The sequence below is a fragment of the Bombina bombina genome, chromosome 7 (assembly GCF_027579735.1).
Source record: "Bombina bombina isolate aBomBom1 chromosome 7, aBomBom1.pri, whole genome shotgun sequence".
NCBI lineage: Eukaryota > Metazoa > Chordata > Amphibia > Anura > Bombinatoridae > Bombina > Bombina bombina.
The window spans coordinates 575,423,720-575,434,175 of NC_069505.1; the positions used below are offsets into that span (position 1 = coordinate 575,423,720).

The window sequence follows — 10,456 nt, forward strand, 5'->3', positions numbered from 1 at the left end:
ACCTGCCTCCTGAGTTCCGAGCGTGGCAACTCAGTAGGCAGGTAGTGCGGAGAGGTGGAGACCCATGAAGCCATGAAAAAAATATGCGCAGTTACCAAAGCGGTGTGCACTATGTTAGAAAAAGGGAAAGGTGCTCGTGACCCAGTAAACATGGTGTTGTGACCCAGTTATGGGTCAGGACCCATGGTTTCAAGAATCCTGCTCTATACAAACCATGAATGTTTAATTTTGCTTTATTTGCATATCCCTAAAGTGAGAGAGAGTGAGTGTAAAAGTTAGTCAAAGACAGAAAGAGACAGAGAACATCAAAAGAAGCAGGACAAAATATAGGTACTGGCTGCACATCAGTGGGAAATTAAAAACAAAAGGTTTATTCAAACATATTTAAAAATATATATGAGCCTGCATGGAGCAGGAAAAAGGTTGACGCGTTTCGTACCCCCTAGCAGCGCTTAATCATAGAATCAAAAGAAACAACAGAATATGAATGAGAAAATGGAGATATTGTGTTATAATGGACAGTAAAATCATAACTGAACTTTTATAATTCAGACAGGGCATGCAATTTTACACAACTTTCCAATTCACTTCTGTTATCAAATTTGCTTAGTTCTTTCAGTATCCTTTGTTAAGAAGTCAGTTCCAGAGAAGCAGTGCACTACTGGGAGGAAGCTTAGCATATCTGGTAAGCCATTGGCATATGTATGAAGCCACCATCCTCTGAGCCTACCTAGGTATGCTTTTCAACAAAGGATGCAAGGAGAATGAAGCAAAATGATATTAGTTTAATTTTGTGTACCTTTAAAATAAAGGAAGCATGAGTTGGAAGAGCAAAAAAAAAGGAACTGTTGAAAAGGGTTGAGAAAAAAAAGAAAAATATGAATAAAATGACAGTAGTGAAAAATATGTGAGGTTGTGTAAGCCAGAAATTAAACTGAATGAGGGATGAGTTTTAAAAACTGGAGGAAAATGAGAATGAAAAGTAAAGAAAGAAGTGTTGAAATGGGAAGGAGTGAGAGAACAAGAGAGAGAGAGAAGGGAAGGGAAGATGAATTGATGTCATTACAGATGTGTATCAGTATTTTTACCATGACATCATCAGTTGGACATAATATTCCCTCCCTCCTGTCTTTCTCATTCTCTCCATCTGTCAGTCACCCTGGAGCAATACAGAGCTAGGGAACCTGGGGTTGTAAGGATATAGAACAGACTGAGGGGAGACAGAAAAATAGAGAGAAAAAAGGGGAAAGGACAGAAGGAGAAAAGAGAGAAAGAGAGGTGGAGAGAAAAGAGACAGTCAGAGAAAGAGATTAAGAGAGGAAGAAAGAGATTGGGGGAGATAGAGAGTGAAAGGGTGAGAGAGATAGAGAGCTATAGGAAGAGAGATTTAATGAGGGGCAGAGAGAGAGGAGGAAAGAGAGAGACTCTGAGAAGAGTGAGTAAGAGACTGAGGAAGAGTGAGTGAGCGAGAGGAAAAGAGAGATTGAGAGAATAGAGAGCGAGTTAGAGGAAGAGAGAGAAGAGAGTGAGTGAGTGAGGAGAAGAGAGACTGACAGAAGAGAGAGTGGAAAAGAGTGAAAGAGGATAAGAGAGAGCGAGTAAGAGACCAAAAGAGAGACTGACAGAAGAATAGAGAATAGAGACTGAGAGAAGAGATAGATAAAAGGGAAGAAATATACTAGATGTAAAGAGTGCATGGACGCAGTACAGATAGTGTAGGGCTGTAGACAAGGATAGGGTCAGATTAGACATATATATATAGAGGCTAAACACTAAGGGAAAGAAGAGAGGAAATTAATAGAGCTTTTAAAACTGGAGACACTGAGAGCTTGGCCAGGGATCCAATCACTGTGCAGCGCTACACAGAGAACGAACAAAAACCACTATCCGAGAGATAAGAAACTGCACAAGACAGGGGGAAGGAGTGGGGTGTACCCTGGGGCTGGCTACACACTGTAAATTCCTAACCTCAGTCAACGTTTCAAAGGTAAGTGATCTCTTCATCATTTAAAGCTTCCTGCTACAGGTGTGGGGTACGGAGGGTCTGGAAAACTCCTGGGATACTCAAAATTGTATCTGTGTTTCAAAATGCATTAAAGGGAAATTAAACCAATTTTTTTTCTTTTATGATTCAGATAGAGCTTTCCAATGTACATTTATTATCTAATTTGTTTCATTCTCTTAGTATCCTTTGTTGAAAATCTAGATAGGTTCAGGAGCAGCTATGTACTACTGGAGATAGCTGCTGATTGGTGGCTGTACAAATATAGCTCTTGTAATTGGAGTAAATTGAAAAGTTGTTTAAAAATGTATGATGGCACTTTTATTAAAGGGACACTGAACCCAAATTTTTTCTTTCATGATTCAGATAGAGCATGCAATTGTAAGCAAATTTCTAATTTACTCCTATTATCAAGTTCTCTTCATTCTCTTGCTATCTTTATTTGAAAAGCAAGAATGTAAGTTTAGAAGCCGGCTCATTTTTGGTTCACAACCTGGGTTGTCCTTGCTGATTGGACAGCGCCAATAAACAAGTGCTGTCCAGTGTACTGAACCAAAAATTGGCTGGCTCCTTAGCTTAGATACCTTCTTTTTCAAGCAAAGATAGCAGGAGAAGGAAGAAAAATGTATAATAGGAGTAAATTAGAAAGTTGCTTAAAATTGCTGCTGTATCTGAATCATAAAAGAAAAAATTTTGGGTTTAGTGTCCCTTTAAAGGATATACAAAAAAGACAGATAGGGGCTAAATAGCACTCATTCCTATTGAGCAATGTAATCTAAATGAAACCCAACATTTCTCTTTCATGATTCAGATGGATTATACATTTATAAACAACTATTTAATTTAGTTCTGTTATCAATTTTGCTTCATTATCTTGGTATCTTTTATGGAAGAAGCAGCAATGCACTCCTGGGAGCTAGCTGAACACACGTTTAAGCCTATGAAAATGGGCATACAAGTTCAGCCACCAATCAGCAGCTAAGCTCCAAGCTCCTGAGACTATCTAGATATGATTTTCAACAATGGATACCAAAGAGAAAAATGTTGGGTTTCATATCCCTTTAATGTTGTAATCAATAAAACATTTATTTTTGAGTAGCCTTCAATATCATGCAGTAGTTGTCCTTATTTGCCAATGAGCAGGAATACAGCAGTATTCGTTACACACAAATATCAAATTCCTGCTAGTTGCAAATTAACGCAAAATGTAACATACTGTTCATTACTTGTTTTGCATTCTTGGTTTTGAAATCCCTCTAAAAATGTGTACATGTTGCAAACTTCTGCAAGATAACAAATATCCGACCCAGCTTCACTCTAAACAATGACTGGTTACAGCAGTGCACAAGCTCATTTACAGCTGACCTTATATGTTTACAATCAAGGGAATGGAGATAAGATAAGAATACTCTCCTGAGTATGCATGTGCTTTATTATAGTGACTACTGTATGTTCTTTTGTAACTCAGTGCCTTATTGCTTATCTATACTATCCCTATACATCTATACGCTCCCTTATTAATTGTATTTCCCTTTAAGCAGCTGTTACAAAAAACTATGTATATGCAGAATTTTTTTTATCAAGTTGCTGTTTTTTTCATATGCAATGTGCCTTAACCCTTTTGCTGCCGAGCGGTCACACCCTTGCGCTGGAGCTATTTGTAGATATTTGGTCCTAATTGGATTTTTATATTATTTTTTTAAATTATACTTTTTTTTTTTTTTACCAGACCAACCATTTTTTATTAGATTTTGCAGAAATTTTATAAGATGAGAAAACGCCACCAAATGAAATGCAAAAAAAAGATATATTATATTTTAGTGTCATTTTCTATGGTTTACATAGTAAATAGCCACAGGGGAATCATTATGTTCTAAATATTTCAAAACCACATTAGGCATTAATCAAGTCCTTATCTCCTCTTTGTACAAGCGAACCCGCAGCGAGGATTTATCAAGCAACGATCATCAGACTGCTGCTTCCCTTCCCAGTTCCCCACCTCTTAAAGGGACACTGAACCTTCATTTTTTCTTTCATGATTCAGATAGAGCATGCAATTTTAAGCAACTTTCTAACTTACTGCTATGATCAATTTTTCTTCATTCTCTTGGTATCTTTATTTGAAAAGCAAGAATGGAAGTTTAGAAGCCGGCCCATTTTTGTGTGAAAAACCTGGGTTGTTCTTACTGATTGGTGGATAATTTCATCCACCAAATAACAAGTGCTGTCCAGGGTACTGAACCAAAAAATTGGCTGGCTCCTTAGCTTAGATGCCTTCTTTTTCAAAGAAAGATAGCAAGAGAACGAAGAAAAATTGGTAATAGGAGTAAATTAGAAAGTTGCTGAATCATGAAAGAAAAAATGAAGGTTCAGTGTCCCTTTAAGTGGAGAATTTCAATCTCCTTGGTCTCTTCCAACCAGGGAGCTTGACAGTTCATACCTGCGTGTGATTGGCTGTGCACAAGCACACAGGAGCGCTCGTGTGCAACAGCTTGCTGCCTGCCAGTGGAGAAGCCGGGCGGACAGGGGCGACTATGTACACACGTATCTGGAGCTCTATAGGGCAGCAGTTTTACAAGAATATTATCCATTTGCAAGCGCACTAGAGGGCAGCACTATTTCCTGCCATATAGTGCTTGAGACGCCTACCTAGGTATCTCTTCAACAAAGAATACCATGAGAAGGAAGCAAATTTAATAATAGAAGTAAATTGGAAACTTTTTTTTTAAACTGTATGCTCTGTCCGAATCACAAAATAAATGTTTTGGGTTTACATAAACAAAGGTGAGGCCGCACAACGGATCCAATAGAAAAAACAAAGGTTTATTAGTAAAATTCAACCTGGACAGACATGGATAGGTAGGTAGTCTGACGCGTTTCATGCCCCCTAGTGGCGCTTCATCAGAGACTCAATTGCTGTGTACAACGTCCGTCCTTATATAGGGTCCAACTGCCCGGTCACCAGCTAATACATAACACAATTCAAATTACATACAGACAAGTTTAAGAACAAAAGTTAATACACAACAAAAACAGTGTTACCATGTCAGTCATCTACATTTATATCATGATGGGAATCATACTTAGGGGCCTATCTATCAAGCTCTGAAAGGAGCTTGGCAGCCCGTGTTTCTGGCGAGTCTGAAGACTCGCCAGAAACAGCAGTAATGAAGCAGCGGTCACAAAGACCGCTGCTCCATAACCCTATCCGCCTTCTCTGAGCAGGCGGACAAGAATCGCAACAATTCAACCCGATCGAATACGATCGGGTTGAATGACACCTCCCTGCTGGAGGCCCATTGGCCGCGAGTCTGCAGGGGGCGGCGTTGCACCAGCAGCTCTTGTCAGAGCATTCAGCGATGTCTTGCGGACCTGATTCGCACTGTTGGATCAGGTCCGCAAGACATTTCTTAAATATGCCTCTTGGTGTGCTTTACTATATACACAGCAAGTTGACACATGCTATCTGCCTAATTTAAACATATATATATATATAGTCATGCTCCTCTCTAAATAACAGATGCTTGTGTATCTTAGTATAAACTACGGGGCCAATCTAGTAATATATTACATTACTAAACCCTAAATGGGGTAACAGAGTTTATCTATTAAATTCTATACTTCACATAACACTGATATACCTAATACCTAAAAAGACTAAGGGGTATTAATTTATTCCTTTGCATTTTCCTTAAAAGTTAGTATGAAAACACATACCCCCAGGCTTTGCACCTTGCATGGATGTAATACTGAATACTGAGGGCTGTGGCACACATTGTTTGTTGGCGGGTGACGTCATCAATCCCCAACACCGCTAGTTCCTGGGTCTCCGCTGGCTGTTACGGCTGCATTCTCACCTTAAAATGTTTTGGACTTCTCATGATTCAGACAGGGCATGCAATTGTAAATAACTTTCAAATTTCATTATCTAATTTGTTTTTTTCTCTTTGTATCCTTTGTTGAAAAGCATACCTAGATAGGTTCAGGAACTGCTGATTGGTGGCTGCCTTATTATTGGCTCAGCCACGTGCATTTCTGTTTTTTCAACAAACGATTCAGGGGGAATGAGAGAGGTAAATTGGAAAGTTGTTTAGGATTGTATGAAAGGAAAATTTGAGATTTTATATCTTTTTAATTTATTGTTTCACACTAATTAAAACTATAGATAGAATGAATTCTGCAAACACAGATATGTCTGAGACTGCAGATGTATTTGTTAAGTTATATTAGCTGTTTAAATAAATAAGTGTAACGTTTTACTGTTCAAAATGCTGATGCCAATGACTATGGGAATACAGCAGTGTTAAAGTGCCATAATATTTGATAAATGACATGCTCTAATCCCACAAAGTCGTTAAACACACAGTAGAAGTGCTCCTCAGGACCCGTTGAAGCACTGCTGGTCCCGAGCAAGTGGAAACGGCCGCTGATTCAATCGGCAGTGTTAGTTACACATTTAAATCGTGATTGGATCAGCGGCAGGTTCTGCTTGGGACCAAAATTGCTCTGCGGGTCCCAAGCGGTGCATCTTCTTTGTGTTAAACCCTTTAGTGGTGGTTAAACACATAGCAGGGAAGGGTCAATAGTCTGCATGTCATTTTTCAACTGTTATGGCCCTGTGAGCCTGGAGTTTGCACTTTCAATTTCTTGGAAGGCACCACATTTTCAGAATTAAATTACAGGAAATGAGACAAAATAAATAATCAAAGTTTTTTTTTTGTTTTGTTTTACTATCTGGTCAAAATAAAACTCTCATGATTCAGATAGGACATGTAATTTTAATCAACTTTCCAATTTACTTTTATCATGAAATTTGCTTTGTTCTCTTGGTATTCTTTGTTAAAAGCTAAACCTAGGTAGGCTCATATGCTAATGTCTAAGACTTTGAAAGCCGCCTTTTATCTCAGTGCATTTTGACCGTTTTCACAGCTAGACAGCGCTAGTTCATGTGTGCCATATGTATAACATTGTGCTCACTCCCTGGAGTTATTTATGAGTCAGCACTGATTGGCTAAAATGCAAGTCTGTCAAAAGAACTGAAATAAGGGGGCATTCTGCAGAGTCTTAGATACAAGGTAATCACAGAGGTAAAAAGTGTATTAATATAATAGTGTTGGTTATGCAAAACTGGGGAACAGGTAATAAAGGGATTCTCTATCTTTTTAAACAATAAAAAGTCTGGAGTAGACTGTCCCTTTAAACAGTTTATTTTGGGACCTCAAAGCCTATAATCTCCCTTTAAGAATAAACAATATTTACAGTGCAGTCTCCCTTTAAGTATATTTTAATGTGCACGTATATTTAAAGGTTAATTAACTAACAACTAATAGATCATGTGAGGTCAGCTGCCAAAGGTCTATTTCTTCTGCATTTCTTTTTAAATGAATCTGGATTAAAACTGGGATCAGCGTCAAATGTGTGGGTCATTCTATTTGTTTGCTTTGTATATTGGGCTAAAATTGATTTTTGGATACTTCATATTGTTTATTGGCTATAAAACTAGGTTGAATCTGGTATCCAAGGGATCTGAAACTGGACAGAGCCTTGAAATGGGAATTGCCTTACACATTTTATTAAAACCGTATTGCGTCTAATGAAGCAGCGCTGTCTCATGAGGTTTTCAGGAAGAATCTGGCATCTTATAAAATCATTGCTTCGATGCAAAGAACAAGTGTGAATAAATAATTCTGTTCCTACCCTTCGCTCTCTCCCTGTAGGGAGGATTCTTGTCTGCGCAGACAGCAGATGCGAAATGCTACCGATGAGCTGCTGTCTCGCCTTCCTGGCGCACTTTATAACGAGATCTAGTGATACTTTCTTATATGGGTTCTTTGTTCTTGCCTATATTGTGCATAGAATTATTCAATAGTTTTTAGTGAGCAATTAATTTTTTTTAAGCAACAGTAATTGGCTTGTAGTTACAAGATTATTTTGCAGTTTTGCAATAAATTAACATACTAGGTGAATTTGAAAATGTTTTGAATGCATTGACACCTAGTTTTTAATTTCTACACTCCATTTGCAGTTTCTTATCTGATAATATATACTGAAGTTAGCTAGGAACTGTCTAGTAACAGGATTAGGCTTGTGAAGACTGATATAAACTTCAAGTTATCATAATTATAAATTAGAGATAAAAAAGAGGGCGCCACATAGGGTGATATTGTTGGATAAAAGTTCAAATGGGTAATTATTATCGTCGCTTACCGGAGAACGATGCACCGTATTGTAACCGGTGCTGACAGGCAGGCTAACACTTTCAGTGGTTAGCACACTGGGTGGCCTCCGGCAGGTTGTACACAGCTGGTAATCAGCGTTCACTTGATTGGTGTGCGTCTGTGCAGTATATTGCAAAATTGTTTTAAAGACACCTTATCAAGCATTCTATATTTCTCTGCTTTTAATGAATTTTAATACATGTACTTATTATGCTTGTTATTCATCAGTGTCAAAAATCAAACTAGCTGGGGTGCATATTAGCTTAATCTGCACCCAGGTTTTGAATGATTACCAGCAATTCCCTGCCCTACCCTGGACATAGTTTCTTCCATTTAAAGATATATATATATATATAGATATATATATATATATATATATATATATATATATATATATATATATAAAACAACAAAAGATATTTTGGTGCACATCCAACCACTTAAGTCCACTCTTTCATGGCATATTAGTATATGCTTCTGTCTGCCAAATATACTTACATAGCTTCTAATAAGATTGGGATAAGCATCTCGCAATAATATGAGCTTATATTTGTGCTGCAAAAACAAATATACTTCTATCTGCTAAATATATTTACATAGTTCAAATAAAATTGAGATATATATATTTGTGTGTGTGTATATATATATATATAATGTGTGTGTGTGTGTGTGTGTGTATGTATATATATATATATATATATATATATATATATATATATATATACTGTATATATATATATAAAATGTGTGTGTATATATTATATATATATATATATATATAATATGTGTGTGAGTATATATATATATATATATATATATATATATATATATATATATATATATAATGTGTGTGTATATATATATATATATATATATATAATGTGTGTGTATATATATATATATATATATATATATATATATAGATATATAGATCGATAGAGAGAGAGATAATTATGTTTTTGTATTTAACAGTATAATTATCTGTATCAAAGCTGTTAGTAAATCACTTACCTTGTAAAAAAGATAAATTGTCTTTAAATCTGAATTGAAATTGGTTCAATTTGGAGACAAACTACTCTAAAATTGATTCTAAGTGGTCGATTTATCAACCCCTTCGGCAGACTTTGCCTACGACTGCAGTTTCTCACAAGAGAACCTGCACGCTGTATTTAACAAGCAGCGGTCATCAGACCACTGCTTCCCTAACCTTTCGCCACCTCTTAGGTAGAGAATTTTAATCTCCCTGGTCTCGTCCGACCAGGGAGATTGACAGCTCCTGCCCACGCGTGATTGGCTGTGTGCAGGCTGCGTGCGGCGTTGCACAAGAGCGCAAAATTGCGTTTTTGTGCAAAGCTGAATTCAGCCAGCCAGAGTCGAGCTGCGGTGGACAGGGGAGCTAATTTCCTATGCAAAAATGTTGTATTGATTTACTTTTGAGGCGGATTGATTTTAATCTCAGATTTTTATCTCCACCATAATTTTAATGAATTTTGATTTAAACCTGAAATTAGCTTTACCGTAGCAGCAATCAAAAATCTATCTGCTACTGACGAGTTCTAAAAAGAATGAAACAGGCTGTCTAGCAGTGGTTTCTGTATTGCTGCAATCACCCTGTTAAGGGATTGCTGTGTTACAACAGTATTTGAAGCAAAAAGTCTGAGATTTTGCATATTTTACCCAGAATCTTCTTGTGCATTAGTAACAAATGGAGTTTTACTGGGGAAAAGCAAGTGGGGAATTTGCCTGGATGTGCTAATTTCCTATGCAAAAATATTATATTGATTTACTTTTGAGACATGGAGGATTTTAATTTAGACCATAATTTTAATGAATTTTTTAAATATATATAGTGATATTTGCAACTTAAAGGGACACTGAACCCAATTTTTTTTTTATTGTGATTCAGATAGAGCATGCAATTTTAAGCAACTCTCTAATTTACTCCTATTATCACATTTTCTTCATTCTCTTGGTATCTTTATTTGAAAAGCAAGAATATAAGTTTAGAAGCCGGACCATTTTTGGTGAACAACCTGGGTTGTTCTTGCTGATTGGTGGATAAATTCACCCACCAATAAACAAGTGCTGTCCAGGTACTGAACCAAAAATTGCCTGGATCCTTAGCTTAGATGCCTTCTTTTTCAAATAAAGATAGCAAGAGAACAAAGAAAAATTGATAATAGGAGTAAATTAGGAAGTTGCTTAAAATTGCATGCTCCATAATCTATTATGATTT

At 36.8% G+C, this 10,456-nt stretch overlaps 1 protein-coding gene across 1 annotated transcript in view; it reads left to right on the forward strand.

Annotated features, from left to right (window-relative positions):
• Positions 1–1,155: 1,155 nt before the first annotated feature.
• Positions 1,156–10,456, forward strand: part of LOC128667098 (tenascin-X) — a 134,120-nt gene continuing 124,819 nt past the window's right edge. The window contains exon 1 of the mRNA XM_053721991.1: positions 1,156–1,987. The gene's annotated coding sequence lies outside the window, so the exon portion shown is untranslated. The remainder of the gene's footprint in view (positions 1,988–10,456) is intronic.